The sequence below is a fragment of the Dermacentor silvarum genome, chromosome 8 (genome assembly GCF_013339745.2).
Source record: "Dermacentor silvarum isolate Dsil-2018 chromosome 8, BIME_Dsil_1.4, whole genome shotgun sequence".
Lineage (NCBI taxonomy): Eukaryota > Metazoa > Arthropoda > Arachnida > Ixodida > Ixodidae > Dermacentor > Dermacentor silvarum.
In genome coordinates this window covers 173,172,307-173,196,227 of record NC_051161.1, presented here as the reverse complement: position 1 = coordinate 173,196,227, position 23,921 = coordinate 173,172,307, and the positions used below count along the sequence as shown (strand labels likewise).

Sequence of the window (23,921 nt, the reverse complement as noted above, 5' to 3'; positions counted from 1 at the left end):
TTTGGAGCAGCCGCCTGTTATTGACAACTTTGTATGGGAAGGGTGCAACAGAATGACCGGGTCAAGGAAAGGCGGAGGCGTAGGCGTACTAATTAGGCGAGGTCTGAAGTGGCGAAGGGTAAACGAGACATGTAAAGAGCATTTATGGATTAGTGGGACATGGCAAGATAAAAAGACGTGGCTGGGAGTAGCTTACCTATGGACAGGTAGTGATAGCAGAGAAAAAAATAAGGAATTGGTTGATTGCATTAGAAGCGATATTAATGAGTTCAGTAAATCGGGCCAGGTGATATTAGTGGGAGATATGAACGCGCACATGGACGATTTAGACGGATATACTGATTACAACGGCTCTCTAGTGCTGGATCAGTGTGATGAACAGAACCTTATAGCAGTTAACAGGGAGAATAAGTGTCATGGACAGGTAACGTGGCAATGCGGAAACAGGCAGTCATGTATCGACTACGCCTTAGTCTCAGAAATGGTCTACTAACAACTAGACCAAATGATAATAGACGAAAATGGAAAAAATAGCCTGGGAAGCGATCATAGACGTTTAGCATTAAAGTTTGGGCGAGATACCAGCGCAGAACCAATAGCCTCAGAGTTTTTAAAAATGAATGACGAGCAAATAACAGAGATGGCAAACAACATAGAGAAGAAAATTGAGGCTTTTCTTACAGCCATCTGGGAATATAAGGAACTGGTGGAGGTTATGCAGCATGAAATAAGGCGGACACGGCAAAAGAATTGTTGGATTGGAAAGAGGAAACCACGTAAGTGGTGGAACAAGGAAATTAAACAAGCTATAGAAGAGCGTAAAGAGGCATCTAGGGTTCAGAAGCCAAAAAGTTGGGATTACACGAAGAAGAGGTGCTCCTTAGATGGAATACATACCGAGAAAAGAAAAGGGTTGCGAGTGAGCTCGTGCAAGAGAAAATTAAATGGGCAAGTGAACGTTGGGTGCATAACATTCACAAAAGAGACAAAGGCGCCCCAAAAAGATTCTGGAACCATATAAAAGCACTCGGAGCTCCAACTATAAACTCGCAAACGGCTTTAAGGGATGAAGACGGTAACATCTATGAAGGCGATGATGCGCTGCGGTACATCACAGACGTTATCAGGCATAACTTCGGCACGAGAAAAAGCGTAGTTCAGACAACATATCCAGTAACAACAGAGAGGTCTGAGAGATAAAATTAGCATAGAAAGCTTTTATTAGAAAAGGGCAGCAGAAAATGTCCCTAACAACACGGCAGCAGGACCCGATGAAATCCCAATACAGCTAATCAAAAACCTCGGTCCAAAAAGCAAGGCACTGCCGACTAATGCCATAGAGCAAGTAATTAGAACAAAGAATATTCCCGATGGATGGCGTGAAAGCAAGATGAATCTCATCTACAAAGGCAAAGGAGATAAGGATAACACGAGCTCGTACAGGCCAGTTACAGTAACGTCGGTGATATATAGAATGGCAATGCAAGCCATAAAATTAGAACTGTCGAAGTGGGTGGAGGAAAACGATGTATTGGGGGAACTACAGAATGGGTTCAGGCCAGGCTGACGCTTAGAAGACAATATGTTTGTACTAACTCAGTGCATAGAGATTTCAGTAGCTCAGAAACGACCTTTATGGATAGCATTTCTAGATATTAAAGGAGCTTATGACAACGTAGACAGGGAATTGTTGTGGGATATTCTTCAATACGAAGGCATAGATGACGATTTCGTAGAGCTGCTGAGGGAGATTATATATAGAGACAACCAAGTACAAGTGGTATGGGAAGGTAGAAAAGGAAATGAAATGGTGGAAATTCACCAAGGATTGAAGCAAGGATGCCCTCTGTCACCATTGTTGTTCACGCTTTACGTCAAGGGTATAGAAAGACGACTGGAAAACAGCGAATTAGGTTTTTATTTATCCTACATGCGTAATGGACAAATGGTGCAACAGAAGGTCCCTGGACTGATGTACGCAGACGACATTGTGCTACTAGCGGACAATAAAAAAGATTTACAGATACTTGCGAATATCTGTGGGAACGCAGCGACAAATCTAGGCCTTAAGTTTAGCACAGAGAAATCAGGGATTATGGTCTTTAATGAACACACGAGTAACTTCGTGGTGTCAATTCAACAGCAAGTAATACCCATAGTGAAGCAATATAAGTACCTCGGCGTACACATAAACAAAGGAAAGAATTACTCAAGCAACCACCAAGATAATCTGAAAATAAAGGGGAAGCGGAATGCAGCAATAATGAAACACAGAGCACTATGGGGCCACAATAAGTATGAGGTGGTGCGTGGAATCTGGAAATGAGTAATGGTGCCAGCGCTAACATTTGCAAATGCCATTATATGCTTAAAATTGGATATATTGGCGGGTTTGGAAGTTAACCAAAGATCAGTAGGCCGGTTGGCTTTGGGAGCACACGGTAATACGACAAATGAGGCAGTGCAGGGTGACATGGGTTGGGCCTCTTTTGAAGTCAGAGAAGCACAGAGCAAAATTAGTTTTGAAGAAAGGCTCAGGAACATGGATGAAAATAAATGGGCGGCTAAAGTGCACAAGTATCTCTACATGAAAAGCGTGGACACAGAATGGAGGAAGAGGTCAAGGAAGTTGGCAACCGAGTACAGGATAATCGAAACTGTAAATAGACAACCAGGGGTCATCAGAAAGAAAGTGAGAGAAATAGAGACCGTGAATTGGATGCAAAGAATGGAAACAAAAAGGACAATGGAGATTTACAAGAATGAGAAGAAAGAAATTAGAAGGGAAAATTTGTACGATAGCACAAAGGGCAGTGCCTTGCTATTTGAGGCTCGAGCCGGTTGCCTAAGGACGAAAACATATCGGAACAAATATTCGGAGCTAGATGAGACATGTGTATGCTGCAGTAAAGATCCAGAGACCACTCAGCCCATCCTAATGGAATGCGAAGGGATCCACCCAGCGAGAACCGTAGGTAACTCCCAGAAGCGCTTGGGTTTAAAGTGGAAGGAAACATAAACAGATCAGCCGTAGAGATCAGCAAGAGACGATTAGAGTACTGGTAGAAAAAAAGCAGGGAAGAGATGGATACGACCTGATCTCTTAAAATCATAGGCAGCGGTACAAGGTAAATTTTTGAAAAATAAAAATAATGAGGTATACAAAAATGCTAGATAAAGAAAATGTATAATATACCTGATTAAATCAAGCAGGCTAGGTGACTATTTGTCGCCGCCCCGTTTCAAAGGGGATGCCAATAAATCATCATCATCATCATCATCATCATCATCATCCTAAAGTCCCTTGATCTTGAAAGTTGCGACACTCTTCTCCGCGCGCGCGCTTTCCTCCTCAATTCTCCTCGCCCGCCGGCTGCGCGCGCTGCGCACGACACGCTATTGCGCCTGGGCTCCCGCGGACGGGCCGCAGAATTCGATGGAGGCGCATTATTTTGGGCCAGTTGCGCGCCCCAGTGGCGTAGAATATTTTGAAAAATGGAGATAACAGCAAGGAGAATGCTGTAGGCAACGTTTATGAGGATGTTGGTTTCATTTTAAAGCCGTATGAATGACACACATACAGATGTAAAAGGAGCTTTGAGGCGAGTTCTATACTCCAGTTATTTTTTCTGCCACATGATACGCTGATTTACTTTCTGCATCTGATCTAGTATTGCTTGTGGCAAATCACTCTGTGTTTCGCAGGTTTTTTCTTGCATGTGCACCGCATGTATTATATTCAGCGTGCCTTCTTATAATGAATTACTGGCTAGAGCATAGTCCGTCCATGTGTTTATCTGAATGTCAAAGTAGCTTTTGCGCTGTGGTTTCTGCATTGAATAGGACGGTTGCGCAATTTCAGTGCGATGAAGCGGTACCGGCAGCCACTCATCACCCACAATAACAGAATCTGAGGAAAGGTATTTACAGATTATTCTTTAGGCGTCGGTGTCAATGAAGCTTAAAAAATACTCGGTATACCTATGGGAGAAGGCATTCTATATTTTTAGGCAAAAGAAACGCCTCTGGAAAAGGTATTTTGATAGTTCACACCAACATACCTTTAGATTATTCAGTAGGACAGTTTTATTGTGATTTTGATTAGACATCAGAAAAACATTTATCACACAAAAAACAAGAAGAATGGTCAGTAAGATGCTTTATTTTCGTTCACGCGCAAAAAACGTTATTTGACAAGATACAGATAACGTAGAAGAGTATCATATAATATTCAGAATGAGAAACAATGCTAGTGTACAAATATGCCATTTCCGATTGAATAAGAGTTGACGACGTGCGAGGTGATGGAGTCCCAGCAGAATATTCAGCATTCTGAGGAGAACCCCATTTTTATGCAACGTACAAATTGCCGCAGCAAAAACGCTAATGAGCAGGCCGGAAGAATTGAAAAAATGCAGCATTAGGGGATGCTTTGATACGAGCAATAAGAAAGGCGCCTTACCTCGCAAACAACACTGTTCCTTGTCGGAACAAAGTTCTTCCCGCCAATGCTGTGCAGCCACTGCTTCTTGCGCAAGCCATCACGCTTTCCTTGCGGTATCGTAAAAACTGCATAGCCATCATCACGCTTCTTGCTGCAGTTATATGGGCAGCAGCACGGCATAGCGCCAGCAGACAGTGCACGAAACAGCGTGCAATGTTAGCGTGCGACGTTCTCTATACGCCGAGCCAGCCGAGCTGAGGCGCAAAATGGCGCGAACGAAAAAGCAAAACACAAGCAAAACGCAAGCTCCGCTCTATTCCAGGGGCAACGGCAGGGAGACCAATCATTGTGCAGGAAAACGGGCGCAAGACCGTCCGCCGCGGAGGGGACTCGCGAGGGGCGAGGAGGAGGCGAGGAGGTCGCGCGCCGGCAGCAGAGCACAAAGAGTGGCGGTACTTTCCTACATCAAGGGACTTTACATCGTCCTAAAGTCCCTAAAAAAACTACAGTAGCGCCATTCGTGTCGCCCATGCAGGCTCCTCCTCTCCCGCGTGTCTTGCAGATTGTAAATGGAGCCAGTTGAGGGGTGGCATGGCTGTTGGCCGAAAAGATGGGCTTGTTCAAATCTTTCCGCTAAACGGACTAGAGCGCTGCGGTCTAAAGCGATTCATTGGAAGAGTGTTCGAGAGATAGATACGGCAAGTATCATGCTTTGTAGACCAGTGAAATAATAAAAACGCTTGCACTGCAAAAAAAAGTTGTCGCAGTTTCACCTGAAAGGCGAAGCATCAATTGCGATAGCAAATTTGTAGAGAGCTATACGGAGTAATGATAGTAGCTTTATCAGCTGTATAAACTTGGACATGCAGCAGCACCGGCAACACGCAGAACTGTTGTCGACGCCGTCGGCGTTTTTCCCGCGTTCGCACAAAATGCATGCGGCGTTGGTGACTGTTTCCGGAGCCTCTGATATAAATAGGCACTTGGTGCCGCAGCTAAACGTCACCTCCCTTCCCTCCCCCAAGGCCTCTCGCGCGTCGGAAGAAGGCGCGTTTGGTCTACATATATGGTGATTGTAAAGGAGGAAAGAGACGCCTACTTCTGCAGCCCTTAAGGGACCACGGCACAGAACGCGCGTTTGTTCTCCGCCATGCGTTCACTCCCCGTGAAAGCGCGCGTCCCTCGCACCCTTTCACTCGCACATACAGCGTTCGGCGTTGGCGCTGAGCCGTGCTCCCTCAAGGGCTGCAGAAGATAGCGCCAACCTTTCCCCTTTCCCTCAAGAACCACTTACCTACCGCGCGGCGACGATTTCATCTCCATTGACGTCATACGGAACCTCACGGCGACGGCGATGGCGACGGCAGAAATCTGCTTTTGAGTGTCCATATAATTGCTATCGCAATAAAACATCACCTCAAGCAAGCAATACTCGATGCGAGAGCCGACCGTTTGCTTGCGGACGCGCTCGGCGCTGACGCTCTCGATGGCAGCGCCACTATCGCCGTGTAAACTCGGCGGCGCTAAGAATCTGCAAGCTTTTCAAGCATGACGCACTAGCTTTTCTGAAGGTAGTGAAGGAGCCATTTTGTCTGTCCACTGCGTTGTTTATTTTTGGCACGGCGTGCGAGTGTTTTGTGGCGGGCGTTCCACCGCGCTCGAATCTGGCGCGTTGGCCCTGCACGTGTCGCGATGCCGACCTGCTGTGCCCGCAGTTGCAAAAACAGGTACGCGAATGGAAAGAAGCTGTTTTATTGCGATAGCAATTATATGGACACTCTAAAGCAGATTTCTGCCGTCGGCGTCGCCGTCGCCGTCGCCGTGAGGTTCCGTATGACGTCAATGGAGATGAAATAGTCGCCGCGCGCCGCCGAACGCTCTATGTGCGAGTGAAAGGGCGCGAGGGACGCACGCTTTCACGGGTAGTGAACGAACGGCGGAGAACAAACTCGCGTTCTGTGCCGTGCTCCCTTAAGGGCTGCATAAGTAGGCGTCTCTTTCCTCCTTTACAATCACCATATATGTAGAGCAAACGCGCCTTCTTCTGACGCACGAAAGGCCGTAGGGGGAGGGGGAGGGAAGGGAGGCGACGTGTAGCTGCGGCACCAGGTGCCTATTTATATCAGAGGCTCCGGCAACAGTCACCAACGCCGCAAGCATTTTGTGCGAACGCGCGCAAAACGCCGACGGCGTCGACAACAGTTCTGCGTGTTGCCGGTGCTGCTGCATGTCCAAATTTATACAGCTGATAAAGCAGCTGATCAATACTCCGTATAGCTCTCTACAAATTTGCTATCGCAATTCATGCTTCGCCTTTCAGGTGAAACTGTGACAATTTTTTCCTTCCGCGAGGAAAAGAAAATGCCGTTCGGCGAGAATTGTGGCTACAGCGTATTGGGCGGACTGACTTGAACTCTGCGTCGTCGCGGCTTTGTGAGGTGAGTACGGGTGATCTGCCTTATCTTTTTGCTTGTATTCGTGCATCCAGTGTTGCGGTACATTCAAGCTCGAGTCTCACGCATGGAGCGTGTATCCACGTCGATGGTAAATGTGCATGCCAGTTGCAACATGTGCCGTGTATACGCTGCCTATGGCTTCATCCAGAACTCATCCTCGAGTATGTTCTAAGTACATGTAATGCATACATACAAGTGTGCATCAAGTTTTGTTTATTCGCCTTCGTATACTTGAATTTTGACCACTGTGTAACTCCTTCGTGTGTGTGCAGCGAAGTAAATGGCGCATTATTGCGCTTAAGCATGTGCTCCAGCTCGGTGAGTATTCAGAAGCTGTGTGGTTGCATTAGCGATACGCAAAGTTAAATGGTGCGCATTTCTGCATCGTGTTCTAGTCTGGTCGGAAGAGAATGTGCCCAACAGTGCGTCGTCGTCGGTAAAGTCACTTTTTTTTAAGCGTGCTGTTTTATTGCCGTGTAACAGTAGCCGCGAATATTCCCTTGCCCAGGACCACTTCTCTGCAAACCAATTTGAGCCGATACTGCTGAGGAAGTTTGGTACTAAGAAGTTGAAGAGAGACGCGACGCCTACGATCTTTAGTCAACAGCATTTGCGAACGTCAGGTAAGCCAACCACGTTAGGAATTGCACAATGTTTGTTCAGTTGAGGAAACGGTAAGGACGCAAGCCACTTAGAAGAAAAAAAACAAGACGATGGGGTCTTCTACGCTTTACTTTTACGTGGGTTGCGTCCTAGCCTTTCCCTCAGCGTGAAGCAACTAGCTCAACAACCGCGCCGAAGACCCGCGAAACGAGCGCGCGTTCCACAGACGACACAGGCGTACCGTTCGCCGACCGGCTGCCCGAGCGCGGCCGCGCGCCGCTTTCGCTTTCACGTCCGTAGTTTCCTCCTGGACGCTGTAGGGGCGCTGCTGCAGCTGCTGAGAGAGGAGGCAGAGGCGAAGGGGTGCGGTTGGCGCTACTTTAGTTTTTTTTAGGGACTTTACATCGTCCCTCCCTGGGAGGAATTGCATCCATTTAACATTTGAAGCAGTTCATCCACATGGGGCAGTGGGAACCCGTCGATGACGATGGCCTTGTTCGGTTCTCTCAAATCTACGCAGAGGCGGATGTCCCCGTCTTTCTTACGGACGACCACGAGTGGCGACACCCATTCGGATGCCGACACCCGCTCGATGACGTCGTTATCCTCGAGTCGACGCAGCTCGCTAGCGACTTGTTGCCGGAGCGCCAGAGGCAGGCGACGCAGCTTGGCGGACACTGGTACGATGTCCGGCTGCCTCTTGACCCGGTGGACGTAGTCCTTGACAAGTCCCAGTTCCCCGTCGAACAGGTGCTCGAACCCCGGAGGCACACCTGCAGGAAGCTGCCAGGAAACGGGTGTAGCCAGACGACACGTTAGCGTTGCGCCGTCGATCAGGAGTCCCAACTGCTGGATGGCGTCGAGCCCCAGCAGTGAAGTGCCGTGTGCTGTCACGTAGAAGGTGACAAAGGCCTGCTTGCAATGGTGCTGCAAGTCTGTGCGGAAATAGCCCAGGACCGGTATGCGGTGCTTCGAAAAATTATGCAGTTGGATGGACGTTTGGAGCAGTCGATGCTTCGAAGCGAAAAGCATGTCGAAGTCCTTCTTGGTCATTAACGATGCAGTGGCTCCGGTGTCCACCAACAATGACATGTGGCTATGTCTTCCGACGACGACAGGGATGCGTAAGTCCATTGGGCTAGTCGGCGCAGCTTGGACGGATAGCACTGTGGCAGTGCCCGAGGCAGCGTCTTGGACTGGGGTAACTTCCTGCACCGACGCTTGTCGTTTACGGCAGACTACCGCGAAATGCCCCTTGATGCGGCAAAATTGGCAAGTTTTGTTTTTGGCCGTACAATTTCTGGAATTCACAGAATGCCCTAACTTGCCGCAGCGAAAACAAGGGCTGATGTGAGGTTTGGAAGCAGGTTGACCCTCTTGTTCACGAACGCCGTCCTGGAGGCGCGCTGACGAACCCGCGTAGCCATCTTGGACGCGGCCATCCGCGTTGGGGAGGAAGCCGCCGCCATGTTGAGTCGCATGCGGGGCTGCCGAAGCAGCCGAGCCGCCATTCTGTGCTGCTGCTGCGAAGCCACGTGCGACGCGGTGGACGCTACCGCCGTCACCGGCGAGCGAGCCGAGTAACCGTTCATTCTCTCCGAATGCCGCGTTGGCTTTGTTGAGCGCCTCCAAGTCGCGTCCAACTTCTGCTTTCTGCAGCGTAAGGGCTTCTCCGTACGACAGAAGTTTGGTCCGTACCTGTGCGTTGGCAACCCCGTGAATTATTTGGTCCCGTACTCTGTCGTCGTAAGTGGCGCCAAACTTGCACGAGAGGGCTTTCTCCTTCAGGGCTGCGACAAATTCGAGGAAGGTTTCGCCGATTAGTTGTTCGCGGCTCGGCAACAGGTGCCGCTCGGCTAGCACGTTCCTCGTCTCGGCAAAGAGCCTGTCCAGGAATTGTAGCAACGTGTCGAACTCCGTCGTCGCCGCCGCTTCCGTCGTCGACACCGCTCCCGAGTCCAACGTTGCCGGCGCGCTGGTTGTGGGTGGTGCATTTTGGACGCCTTGTGCTTCGAGCTGCTCCTGCGCGGCGAAGTATTTGCGCTGGCCCTCGATACCGAGAGCGCAGATAAGTGCTGACGCGCGTGTTTCTTCCTCCCAGCCGCTTCCGCCGGCCGCCTTCAGGTGTATCTGGAACATTTTTTTCCATCTATGCCACAGAATAGGAGGCGTGCCGGGCACGTCGAGAAATGGAGGAAGGTTGGCAAAAAGGGCCGCCACGTGTGCCGGGTTCAGTACTTGAATGAAAATGCGCTGTAGCGCTCAGCGTCCGCGGCCCGAAGCAATAATAGAAAGCACACACCCGGTTATCAGCAGTAGCGTTGCACCGGAGGCTGGGGTCCGTGGACGCAGTGGACGCGTCGCAGCAGCAGCGTTCGAAGCACGGTCAGCGCCCGGCTAGCGTCTGAGCCGTTCCGAGAACGAAGAAGTGGTCGCTGGAAGCAGGAGCGCGTCTCCGTAGTAGCATCCGAGGTCCGCAATGTCAGTCGTCGCAGCATCAATAGCACACGTAGAACAGGGATGCGTCTCAGTAGCAGCAAAGTCCCTGGCGTCCGAAGCAGTAGTAGTGTAATCCGAAGTAGTAGTGCCGTAGCAGTGGCAAGGTTCGGAAGTATTGCCCGCAGCAGTAGTAGACCTTTTCACCTCGTCGCCATATGTTGTGTAGGGCAGGAACGGGGCGTAACCCGCGTCGGGCCGACGGAGAGGCCGAACGCCGGGAGGGCGCGTAAAGTGACGACACGCAGACAAGCTTCGACGAGACTGACGGGAGACTGCTCTCCCGCTTTTATTGCAGGTGGGGGAATACCCGCTATTAGTCAGCGAGGCACGGGTCACATGATCGGCATGGCCACGCCGGGTTGGTGGTAGCAAAGAGGCATGGGAGAGACCCAGCTCCATCCAGTGGCACGAATAGAGACCCCCACCGCACCGGTGTTCCAGCATGTCACCAGGGGTCGCACAACACAACACCAATAGCCTCAGAATTTTTAAAAATGAATGACGAGCAAATAACAGAGATCGCAAACAATATAGAGAAGAAAATTGAGGATTCTCCTACAGCAGCCTTGGAATATAAGGAACTGGTGGACGTTATGCAGCATGAAATAAGGCGGACACGGCAAAACAATTGTTGGGTTGGCAAGAGGAAACCACGTAAGAGGTGGAACAAGGAAATAAAACAAGCTATAGAAGAGCGTAAAGAGGCATCTAGGGCTCATCGAGAAGCCAAAAAGTTGCGATTACAAGAAGAGGTGCTCCTTAGATGGAACACATACCGATAAAGGAAAAGGGTGGCGAGTGAGCTCGTGCAAGAGAAAATTAAGTGCGCAAGTGAACGTTGGGTGCATAACATTCACAAAAGAGACAAAGGCGCTCCAAGAAGATTCTGTAACCATATAAAAGCACTCGGAGCTCCAACTAAACACTCGCAAACGGCTATAAGGGATGAAGACGGTAACATCTACGAAGGAGATGATGCGATGCGGTACATCAGAGACGTTATTACGGATAACTTCGGCACGAGAAAAAGCGTAGTTCAGACAAGAGATCCAGCAACAGCAGAGAGGCCAGAGAGATCAAAATTTAGCATAGAAAGCTTTTATTGTAAAAAGGCAGCAGAGAATGTCCCTAACAACAGGACCCGATGAAATCCCAATACAGCTAATCAAAAACCTCGGTCCAAAAAGCAAGGCACTGCTGACTAATGCCATAGAGCAACTGATTAGAACAAAGAAAATTCCCGTTGGATGGCGTGAAAGCAAGATGAATCTCATCTACAAAGGCAAAGGAGATAAGGATAAGATGAGCTCGTACAGGCCTGTTACAGTAACGTCGGTGATATATAGAATGGCAATGCAAACCATAAAATTACAACTGTCGAAGTGGGTGGAGGAAAACGATGTATTGGGGGAACTACAGAATGGATTCAGGCCAGGCAGACGCTTAGAAGACAATATGTTTGTACTAACTCAGTGCATAGAGATTTCAGTAGCTCAGAAAAGACCTTTATGGATAGCATTTCTAGATATTAAGTGAGCTTAGACAACGTAGACAGGGAATTGTTGTGGGATATTCTTCAATACGAAGGCATACATGACGATTTCGTAGAGCTGCTGAGGGAGATATATAGAGACAACCAAGTACAAGTGGTATGGGAAGGTAGAAAAGGAAATGAAATGGTGGGAATTCACCAAGGATTGAAGCAAGGATGCCCTCTGTCACCATTGTTGTTCACGCTTTACGTCAAGGGTATAGAAAGACGACTGGAAAACAGCGAATTAGGTTTTGATTTATCCTACATGCGTAATGGACAAATGGTGCAACAGAAGGTCCCTGGACTGATGTACGCAGACGACATTGTGCTACTAGCGGACAATAAAAAAGATTTACAGATACTTGCGAATATCTGTGGGAATGCAGCGACAAATCTAGGCCTTAAGTTTAGCAAATATAAATCAGGAATTAGGATCTTTAATGAGCTCACGAGTAACTTCGTGGTGTCACCCCCCCATTGTGACCCTCTTTGTTCCCCTCTTTCCCTTCCTTTACGTAGAATAGGCCAGATGCTCCGTAATCCGGCCGGCCTCTCTACATTTTCAAATCAATAAACTACTTCTCTTCGTGGTGTCAATTCAACAGCAAGTAATACCCATAGTGAAGCAATATAAGTACCGGATCGGCGTACACATAAACGAAGGAACGAATCACTCAAGCAACCACTAAGATAATCTGAAAATAAAGGGGAAGCGGAATGCAGCAATAATGAAAGACAGAGCACTGTGGGGCCACGATAAGTATGAGGTGGTACGTGGAATCTGGAAAGGAGTAATGGTGCCAGCGCTAACATTCGCAAATGCCATTATATGCTTAAAATCGGCTATATTGGCGGGTTTGGAAGTTAACCAAAGATCAGTAGGCCGGTTGGCTTTGGGAGCCCACGGTAATACCACAAATGAGGCAGTGCAGGGTGGCATGGGTTGGGCCTCTTTTGAAGTCAGAGAAGCACAGAGCAAAATTAGTTTTGAAGAAAGGCTCAGGAACATGGATGAAAACAAATGGGCGGCTAAAGTGCACAAGTATCTCTACATGAAAAGCGTGGACACAGAATGGAGGAAGAGGTCAAGGAAGTTGGCAACCAAGTACAGGATAATCGAAACGGTAAATAGACAACCAGGAGTCATCAGAAAGAGAGAGAAATAGAGACCGTGAATTGGATGGAAAGAATGGAAACAAAAAGGACAAATTTTTCAAGAAGAAAGAAATTAGAAGGGGAAATCTGTACGATAACACAAAGGGCAGTGCCTTGCTATTTAAGGCTCGAGCCGGTTGCCTAAGGACGAAATATCGGAACAAATATTCGGAACTAGATGAGACATGTGTATGCTGCAGTAAAGATCCAGAAACCACTCAGCACATCCTGATGGAATGCGACGGGATACACCCAGCGAGAACCGTAGGTAACCTGCAACTCCCAGAAGCGCTTGGTTTCAAAGTGGAAGGAAAGAAACAGATCAGTCGTAGAGATCAGCAAGAGACGATTAGAGTACTGGTGGAAAAAAGCAGGGAAAATGGATACGACCTGATCTCTTAAAATCATAGGCAGCGGTACAAGGTAAATTTTTGAAAAATAAAAATAATGAGAGGTATACAAAAAATGCAAGATAAGGAACAGGTATATAGTATACCTGATTAAATCAAGCAGGCTACGTGACTATTGGTCGCCGCCCCGTTTCAAAGGGGATGCCAATAAATCATCATCATCCGACTCTCTGGCAAGGGACCTTCTTTCCTGCCCCTCAGAGACGCGTCCACAAGTGCCTGACGACCCGTGCCCCATCAACCCGGACACAGTCTTGGCAGAGGCGAAGGCTGCTCGAAGGGCCGCGCTCCGGAACATCCTCCCGGGAAAATCCTACGCCCCTGCCGGGGAAGTTTACCCGTGCTCAGGTCACGCGCCTGCGACGCATCGTCACGGAGACAGCAGTGACACCAGGCCCGCCGCGCCATGATGCACCTCCATACCTGGCAATCAGCCACTTGCCGCTCCTGTCCAGGGAACCAGCTGCTGGATCAGAATCATATACTCTGGGGCTGCTCGGATCTCGCCGAGCACCGGAGAAGAGCGATAGCCACCCTTCCCCCTACTCCGAGGCCTCAGGATTTGGACGCCTGGCGCCTTCCCCCCGAGAGACGGCGCCTCATATTCCAGTCGTTACTACAATTTTTACAAGAGTAAAAAATGATGAATAATATTTGAACCTCCTATTTTACCCCTCCCTCCGCCCTGATGGATTCATATCCTGGGGGCGGAAACTTTTTATGATTATTTTAATAAACGTTCTAACCACAAAACGGCGCAAAACCTGCGCCCCCTCGCACGTCCCCCCCCCCCCCCCCCCCGGAGCTTTCCGGCCCGGTGGCGTATTTCCAATTGCTAGTAGGTACAGCGTTTCACCGCTGGCGCCACGCTGCGCCGCTCGCGCGTACCAGTTTCGAGCCGCCGCCGTTGGAACGGAGGAGGCGTTGACGGAGAAAACGCTGGGCTGGTGGTGACTAGCCTGCTGTTGGGATCGGTGGTATTATAAACGCATCACTGTTTTGATGATCCAAATATAATCTCACTATCAGGGAGGGAGCAGTCTACCTGACTAGAGCAGTATTTCTTTATTTGGGGTGTTGCTACGCTGCGCTCCGCAACACCCCAACGACCGCCGCTTCGCGTCGGCGCCCGGTACCACGGCTGCCGCCGTGGCACCGGGGTTCAAACGACCACGCTGGCAAACAGAGAGGAAAAAAAAGAAACGCGTGATATTAAGAAAACAAATTTCACAGTTTCGCCCTAAGGGCGAAGCAATGAATGCGATAGCAACACAGCAATGTCATACGAAGTAAGGTGAGCGGCTTTGGTAGCAATATGAATTGTAGTAAACATGAGCTGATTAAGTAAGCAGGTGTGCTGCGGCGTAAGTAGACCGACATGAAGAGAGACTCGATGACCACGAGAAGGCGCGTGTGAAACGGTGGTGTTGATGAGAAGCGCTTGCCGTGGGCAGTGCGTGCGAAGGGACACACCTGTAGCGCTGCACTGCCGACCCGGGCAGCACTGCATGTGTAGCGTGCGTTGGAAAATGTGGCCCGACTATTACTAATTGATTAAACAAGCGTGGTGTGAGCACGCACAAACAACCATGAATAGATCACACTGAATGACTGCAGACAACGACTGTCAAAACGCTGGCAGCAAGCGCATACGCCGCAGCAACGGGCGAAGGTACGTGCGGTCTATCGCTTCAACGGAAACTGAGCGGCGAATGCACGGCGCATAAAGGTCAGAGCCGTGTGGAGATAAGCAACGGTGCGAGCGAGCGACGAGCACGGTTGTTGGCAGAGTAGAGGCCATATGATTGCGTTCGAGCGCCCTCGGCCAAAGAAACCACCTAGAAACGCGGTACGCGCGAGCGGCGCAGCGGCGCAGCGTGGCGCCAGCGGTCAAACGCTGTACTGTAATTGGAGTGTTGCGGCCCCGGTGGGGGCGCGCCGCCGCAGTAAAGCGTAAAACCCCTTGATGTTAGAAAGTAGCGACACCCTTTGATCCACGCCGCAACACCCTCGCCGGCGCGGTCACCTCCTCCTTTTCTCCCCCTCTTTCGCGGAGGCAGCGCATCCGCCACGCTGAATGGCTGCGGCGCGCAAGACTACCCCGTCAGGTGACCCTGACGTCACGAAAACTGCGCGGAACTTGCTTTCGCGCGCCTTTAGTTTCTCCCGCTCGCCATGAGCAGTCCAAGTCGTGGTCGCCCTGCCGTTCCGCACGTGTGTTTCCCAAGTTTTTCCATCCTTTCGTAGGAATCTGAGCTTCGTTCTCAGTGAAAATGCCTTGCTGCTGCGCGTTTCAATACAGCAGCAGGTCAGAGAAAGGGCAAGCCTTATTTTATATCCCCCGAGGTGAACGGAATGTCGTGCGTCGGAAGCAGTGGCTCCATAACATCGGGAGAAGGGATTTCGCCCCTTCTAAGCACGCCGTTCTTTGCGAGGTGAATGTTGCAGCTTTCCTCATATTTGTGGATGAAGTTGCGTGGAGATTTTAATGCTCTTCGCATAGCCGGACTCTTCGTTCCGTTCAATACAGAGCACCGATAACTGTGCATATAGTTTTTTTCTTAAAGTGAGTCGGCTGAAATTTTTGTTGACTCTTCGAGCAGTGACAAAGCTTTTTGTGTTTTCGCGCGTGCGTTAGTTTTCAAATGTATGTAATTTGTGAGTTAATGCCTGTAACTCATATTTTGTAGTTGTGTGCGTGTGTGTGTGCGTGTTTGTGTATGTGCGCGTGTGTGTGTGTGTGCGTGTGATCCTTGCGCCTGATACTTGTGAAGCCAAGGAACTATTTTATTATTATTGCGTGCTTATTGTATCTTTGCAAAGTTTCAATACTGCGAGCATTTCTTTTTCTTTACTGTAGTAAATCAGTCGGACGCCCAGTGGTGAAATGAACGTAGGTTTATTGACGCACACTCCTTTAAGAAGCATGAGTGAAACTCGTGATAAAGCCACCGCTGCTTGCGTGGGTGATAAGCGATGAAATGTACATGTGACGTCAGTACATAACACTCCTTCCTTCTAAGATTAGTTATACAAAGAATACAAAGCTACGTTGGGCTATTCATTAATGTCATAACGTAGGACAGGCCGTCGAACGCGCGTTGACCTTCGAGGCGCGATCGAATCTTGGTTGGTATGCTTTGGGCTTGCCTCTGGTGCCTCTGGGTTCGTCAGCTGCTGCTGTGGGCGTCTTGCGCTTGGCTCTTGAACAGGTTGACTCGGGCTCGCCCTTGTGGTTGCTTCTGGGGCCGTCGGCTGCGGCTGGGGTCGTGTTGCCGTGGGAAACAACTCGGCATGGCAGCCCTCCCCGGTACCTTTGTCTGATTCGGACCTCGTCCAGGCGCTTCTCAGTTGGTTCCGATGTCGGTGATGGCGCTCGCCGTTATCCAGTTGGACCGTGTACGACACCGGGCCTCTGACCGCCACCACTCTGGCCGCCTTCCACCTGGGACCTGGAGTGAAGCTTTTAGAGTAGACAGTGTCACCGACACAGTACCTCTTGGTAACTGGGTGTTGAACCTCAGGTGCATGTTGTCGGTCCGGATGAAGACGATCCAGCGCAGTTCTCAACCTTCGCCCCATCAGCATTTCTGCTGGCGATTTCCCTGTGACAGAATGTGGCGTCGTGTGCTGTTTAAACAGGAATCGCGAAATCTTGCACTGTGTTGTTCCTTCCCGTTGCTTTTTTAAAGCTTCTTTCACTTCTCTTACCATCCTCTCGGCTCTGCCATTACTGGCGGGATGATAAGGTGCAGTAAAAACAGTACGCACACCATTACACTTCAAAAAAGTTTGCAACTCAGCGCTTGTGAAGGCCGTTCCATTATCCGAAACGATAACGTCTGGCACACCATGTGTCGCAAACATTTTCCTTAAGCTTGTCACGACGGCCGCAGCTTTCATTGATGACATGATTTCAACCTCCGCCCAGTTGCTGTACGCATCTACCACGACAAGGAATACATCTCCTTTGACTGGGCCCGCGAAATCCATGTGTAGACGACTCCAAGGTTGGTCTGGTTTGACCCAAAAGTGAACGGGAGCCTTGGGGTCACTTTGTCGGTTGCTCTGACATGTCTGGCAGTACCGTACGTACTCTTCAATCTGGTGGTCCATTTTTGGCCACCACATGAGCCCTCTAGCTGCTGCTTTCATAGCGCTCATCCCCGGGTGATTTGCATGCAGTAGTTGGAGCACTCGCTCTCTTGCGGCTTCGGGAATTATCACACGATTCCCCCAGAGTATGCAACCCCGGTGCAACGACAACTCTGTCTTCCTCACCTCGTATGGTGTAAACGTGCTGTCTAGTTGTGTCGAAGGCCAACCACTCAGGATCCAGTCCTTCACCCTGGTCAAGAATCAGCTTGACGATGTCCGGTGCCTGTAACGGTGCACACTCGACAGCTTCCAGTAGAAGCACGTCTCCAGGCGGTTGTGGTTCGTCCTCGTCCCCGGGGGCTGGCAGTCGACTGAGTGCATCAGCGTTGGAGTTGTCCTCACCTCGCCTGTACTGGATGCGATAGTTATACGCAGACAACAACAAAATCCAGCGCCGCATTCTGGGTGACAGTACTTCCGGCACTCGCTTGTCCGTGTTTAATAAACCCAAAAGCGGTTTGTGATCTGTTATCACCATGAATTCTCGCCCAGCCAGGTACTGATGAAATTTTTTTACCCCGAAGACGACTGCTAGACCCTCCTTGTCAATTTGGGCGTAGTTACGCTCACTTGCGCCTAGAGTTCGTGAAGCATAAGCTATGGGTTGCTCCCTCCCGTCAGCTGCTTTATGGGCCAGCACCGCCCCCACCCCTACAGGGGATGCGTCACAGCACAGCATCAAGGGACGCTCGGGGTCATAAGAAACAAGTACGGCATCGGAGCTAAGTAGCTTCTTCAGCTTCTCGAAAGCACGTTGGTGCTCACCTTTCCATTCCCATTCGTGGTCGTGGTCTAGGAGCCGGTATAGAGGTTCCGCCGCTCCGGTCCTGCCCTTGAGGAAACTGCTATAGAAGTTCAGTAGCCCCAAAAAGGCTTGCAGCTGCTTTTTGCTAGTGGGCGTTGGCGCTTGCTGGATGGCGTCAGTCTTGCTTTGGCTCGGGTGGATCCCTGTATTATCAATCCGATGTCCCAAGAATTCAATGCTCGTCTGGTTGAATTCACACTTCTCCTTGTTAACTCTCAACTGCGCTCTTTGCAAACGCGACAGCACAGCCTCCAGTCTTTCTGCGTGTTCTGCTGCGTTACGCCCGAAAATCAGGATATCATCAAGATAAGCTTTAACGCCAGGAATGCCTGCCAACAACGTGTCGATGACTCGTTGAAACACCCATGGCGCGACAGAAATTCCAAACGGTAGCCGCCTGACCTTGTGTAGCCCCTTGATAGTGTTAACTGTGAGCACTTCGGCCGACACCTCATCCAGAATAAGCTGTTGATAAGCTTGAGCTAGGTCGAGCTTAGTAAATATCTTGCTTGACCCGAGAGTCGACAATATTTCCGCGGCAGTAGGCAAAGGATACCCGCTGGTTTTAACTGCCTTGTTTACCGTGCTACGGTAATCCCCGCAGAGACGCAAGGTTCCGTCTTTTTTCCTTACCACCACGAGCGGAGTTGCCCAGTTGGAGTACTCGACTGGTTCCCAGACTCCTTGTTGCACCAAGCGGTCCACTTCCTTGGCCACATCGTCTTTCAGTGCTAGTGGAACTGTACGACTTTTGAGGAACGTTGGTTTGGCGTCGTCTTTCAGTTCGATGTGCACTGGCGGTCCATTGAAGCCAGGAAGGTCACTGCGAAACACCTCAGAAAATCGTGAAGTGACGTCTTCAACATTCAGTTGCTGAATTCCATGCAGCCCAATGCCCAACGGCCTAAACCAGTTCCGCCCAAGCAAACTGTTACCGCTTCTCTTCACTACCAACAAAGGCAGCTTTGCCGTCCGACCATTGAATTCCACCACAACACTTGCGCGACCAACTACAGGCAACGCCTCTTTTGACCAGGTTACGAGCGTTGTGCTTGACTCTCGAAGGGGTATTTTACTTTGCTTTCCCTCGATAGAGCGAAACGTTTCTTCACTCACAATTGAGCACGATGCTCCAGAATCAATTTCCATGGGTACATTCTGCCCTTCAATCTGTACTTCAACCATGAATTTTTCTTCTTGCTCATTCACCTCGCAGAGGGAAAATAATTCGGTCATTTCGTAGGCGCCCTTGCTTTTACTCTATTTTTTCTTCTGCTCGTGTGAAGTTTTTCTTTGAAACTTTCTAACTTCGTCTTTCGAACGACAGGCTTTCGCAATGTGTCCGATTTTCTTGCACTTGAAACATGCCGCCTTTCTAAAACTGCATAAATGCGGAGCGTGCTTACGGTTGCAGCGATAGCAACTGGACTCTTCCGCTGCGGTGTCTTGCTTCGTGCGAGTTGCTTGAATTAGGCCCTGGCTGTCTTTTGTCTCGTCTCGTCTCGTCCCTGGTTGGGTATGTCTCGCTGCTGCTTTGCTGTAGCCTCAGCTGTCACGGCCATGTCGTACGCGACCTGGAACGTAAGGTTGGGCTCGGCGAGAAGTCTCTGCTGGACTGCTTCGTTCTTGATGCCGCACACGAAACGATCTCGCATCATGACGTCCAGCGGTAGTTGCTTGTCACCAAAACCGCAGTCTTCCGTTAGCTTCCGCAGAGCCGTGACGTAGTCTGCCACCGATTCATCAGCCGCCTGGTTTCTCCTGTAGAACAAAAACCTTGCGTGCAGCTCGGAAGGCGTCGGATGCAGGTGCTTGCGAACGGCCGTCTTGATTTCGTCGTAGCTTGCCATGGTCGGTCTTACTGGCTTCACCAGGGTTACGATGAGCCCGTACGCTGCTTCGCCGCAACAACTCAGCAGAACTGCTCTTTTCTGCTCGTCCGTTGTTATCTTGTTCGCGTCGCAAAACATTTCCAACCGCTCGACGTACTCATCCCAAGACGCGCCCGTGCCAAGACGATACTCGCCGATCTTGCCGACAGCCATCCCGCCTTCTTTAACGGCGGCCTCGCCGGGCCGGTCCGCCTCGTCGCCAATGTAGTAAATCAGTCGGACGCCCAGTGGTGAAATGAACGTAGGTTTATTGACGCACACTCCTTTTATAGCATGAGTGAAACTCGTGATAAAGCCACCGCTGCTTGCGTGGGTGATAAGTGATGAAATGTACATGTGACGTCAGTACATAACATTTACGTACTTTATGTTGCGAAGGCATGAACCGCAATATATAGGTAGATAAGTGGTATTATGTATTATTCGTGCATGCTCAGTAAGTACAAGCCACGCGCTTCTGATAATCTCCCTCAATTGTGATAAACTTGCCATCTTTAAGTCTGTAAGTTAATTATCAAGTGCCAGTCTTAGCAGTTTCCGTGTAAGCAATCAGCCTTTTGTTGTTGTTGTTGTTGTTTTTTTGAGAGAGAGACTTAGGTTACTCCCAGAGGTGATGGAATGTAATTTCTCGTCATTTCATAGTGACGGAATACAGGCGCATGTGTAAAGTTCTATGTTGGCTGTTTCGTAAACACAGCACCTATTTTGCACAGTGGCATTGGTACAAAGACTTTTGGCCCACTCATTTTGGCGAATTCACTTTAAGTAAACTATCACATTTCTTCTTGGTTACCTTCTCTGAGCATTTTAAGAGCGAAGATTGTGAACCAAATTCTAGTTTATACTCTACACTGCTTATATTGTATATAAGCGCTCCGCGTTACGGACTATCCAAGTGGCGACGTAGAGGTAAACAGCTCAGCCACTGCTTGGTACTCATTTTTTCGGAGCGCTTCCACTTGTATGTATCGAAGCGTCCTCAAAAAAAATGTCACGACGTTCTATCGGAAACGTACTTTCGTCATGACAGTTTTACAAGGGATAAATTCCAAAACAACGCTTGAAAGGACCGAATAAACAAGCGCGCGCATTGATTCTAATGCGGCTGCAGCGAGCCACTGGAGGGTTCAGCGCCGCGCCGGCCCGGTGAAGGGGAGAAATACGAGGACAATTGAGGAGGAAAGCGCGCGCGCGGGGGAGAGTGTCGCTACTTTCTAACATCAAGGGGTTTTAGTAAAGCGCGGCTCTTCCCTACCCTCCCTCCGGAGCGTTGTGCGCGACTGAAAGACTTGCGCTTCCTTCCCGCTCCTCACCCTTGCGTGCGCGAGCTGCGATTGCCAGCTAAGCGTCGCATGCTGTCACTCGCACATGCAGCAAACGGCGCGCGGGGACGATTTTATGGCCCTTGGACTTTACAGGCACCTTCACGGCGACGGCCACGGCAGAAATCCGCTTGGAGTGTCTATATAATTGAATAAAAACAAATTTTGAGATTGTGCTGAATGTGTAATTTATTGCTTACCGTTGTCATGTGGTCGCAGCTATGTTGCGCAAACCCGCCGTTGCGTTAATGATCCGTTGCCCGAGCACAGTTAGAATCTCAAGAACCTGGTCGGTGGCGATCTTGCGATGCACTGTAAGCTTTGTGTTCCGTTGTTTGACACTTGCAGAATTGAATGCCGAAAGAGGAATCTGCTTACAAGAGAGATTATAGAAACAAATAGAAAATATGGTGTATTGTGCGTAAGCATGCCGTCTATCGCGCTGACAAGAAAAGAATTTGATTTTCTGGGTGTGCCAGCCTCGCTCGTGTAGATTTGTGGTGTATGAAAAGATACAAAAAGAGGCGCAATGCTAACGCCGGTTGGCTCCGAGGTTAACATACATTCTTGCGTTTCCAGACTCTCAAAGGTGGCGCTGCCTCTGTCTTTGAGCAAAGTGGGGGAAAAGGTGAGGTAGTGAATGGACAGTGGAGCTGATGGGCACCTAGCTAGTCCGGGCTTTTGGGCTAGGCTAAGCACTACCAAGTCATCCCCAGCATTTCCCGGAATTTATCGCGAAACGCGACCACTTCTTAAGGAGTACGAACTATCTTTGGGCGTCCCATGGCTTCTGCCGAGTGAGCGCCGCCGCGCACACGCTTACATAGCTGTTGCCTCAAGGCTAGTGCATGCGCAGGTCCAATCGTTATAACGGCGCATGCGCAGATCTCGGCGCGGCGGCGGAAACCGGTTGCGCGCAGTTTCTCCGAGCTGCTGCCGACGCGGGCCAGTGATGCCACGGCTGCTGATTTATCAGTAGATCTACTGATTTTTTTTAATTTTCTGCTGATTCAGTGATAAAGCGCTTGAACCTACTGATTTTCTTGCTTTTATACTGAAACGAAAGCAAAAGCTGCTACTTTTACAGTACATAGTTTATATTAATGTGACGCCACCTAGCGAGCGAAAAAAAAAAAAACGCCGGTTGGCTCCGAGGTTAACATACATTCTTGCGTTTCCAGACTCTCAAAGGTGGCGCTGCCTCTGTCTTTGAGCAAAGTGGGGAAAAAGGTGAGGTAGTGAATTTGTGAAAGTGGGTGCACTACCGTATAGTGAACCGACACTGGAAACACCATACTGTAGTGAGTACACTGGAACCATACTTTTTACGGCTAGCTTAAGCAGCTTCGCTGTGAGAAGTAGCGTCGGAATCATAAATGAATTGTTACAAGTAGCGCATTGTGTGTGTGTGTGTGTGTGTGTGTGTGTGTGTGTGTGTGTGTGTGTGTGTGTGTGTGTGTGTGTGTGTGTGTGTGTGTGTGTGTGTGTGTGTGTGTGTGTGTGTGTGTGTGTGTGTGTGTGTGTGTGTGTGTGTGTGCGTGCGTGCGTGCGTGCGTGCGTGCGTGCGTGCGTGTGTGTGTGTGTGCGTGTGTGTGTGTGTGTGTGTGTGTGTGTGTGTGTGTGTGTGTGTGTGTGTGTGTGTGTGTGTGCGCGCGCGCGTGCGAGTGAGTGAGTGAGTGCGTGCGTGCGCGCCTTTTTCGTCCGTGTTTCCCCTGCGCTTTTACAGTTCTTAAAAATGAATTTAGAGCCAAAAACACGACAGGAGGACATAAAGACAGAAAGGCGCTCATTCGTTTTATGTCATTTCCTCCGAGTAATCGTGTTTTAGCACTAAATTTATCATTATTTTTTTATGCATCAACTAGCCCAACAACAAGTACTGGAATTAGTACCTAACCTTAGAATTAGCCTCAGACGGCAGCTTGAAACCGGAACGCAACTATTTCATAATTAAACCACGTACGGCGCGAAGGCCAAGGACTCAGAGAGACGACACACGGGTGAATTACCCGCTAGTGCAACCCTTATCAGCAACCTTTTTGTCAACTAAAGCATTATCTAGCCTCTAAACTTAGTGCTACAACGGGTTGATATTTTATTTGCGCGCTCCCTGGTTATATTATAGGAAAGACCGACAAAAGTTCTGACGTTTTCATTCTAACCACGAGGACTGCATAAAAGCTATTAGGCTTGAAGGAGAACCAGTGACAGATGAAGGGATAGCCGAATGCTTCAATCGATACTTACAAAGTGCATTTCATAAAGCTTGTGACACGACTTGAACAACTTCGCCCAGTGTTTCAGAGATGAAACAACAATATCGGTAGAAGGCGTTCTGAACATGTCGCATATCTGTACACGTACGTGCACTTGCGTGATAGCGTTCCCTTGCTGTCACGCGGCCCATATCGCGATCACATCACCCTCGCCTACTATCGCTGGCTGCAAGGTTGGGTGGGCATTTTTGTCCTTTGTACTCATTGGCTGTCATTCTGCCACCGTTGCCGCCATGCAAAAAGCATGTTTCAAGTACAGTCTGCTTCTTCGTTCACGGAAGCCCCGGAACACGACAGAAAATTCTGTGTAAATTGACCTTTAAAAAGAGTTCTCACTTGAACGCCCTTCCTTACGCAATTTCTGAAA

The 23,921-nt window shown here is 49.5% G+C and overlaps 1 protein-coding gene across 1 annotated transcript in view; it reads right to left on the bottom strand.

Moving 5' to 3' along the window:
- LOC119462586 (protein 5NUC) overlaps positions 1–23,921 on the bottom strand; it is a 581,486-nt gene that overhangs the window by 264,708 nt on the left and 292,857 nt on the right. The window lies entirely within an intron of this gene.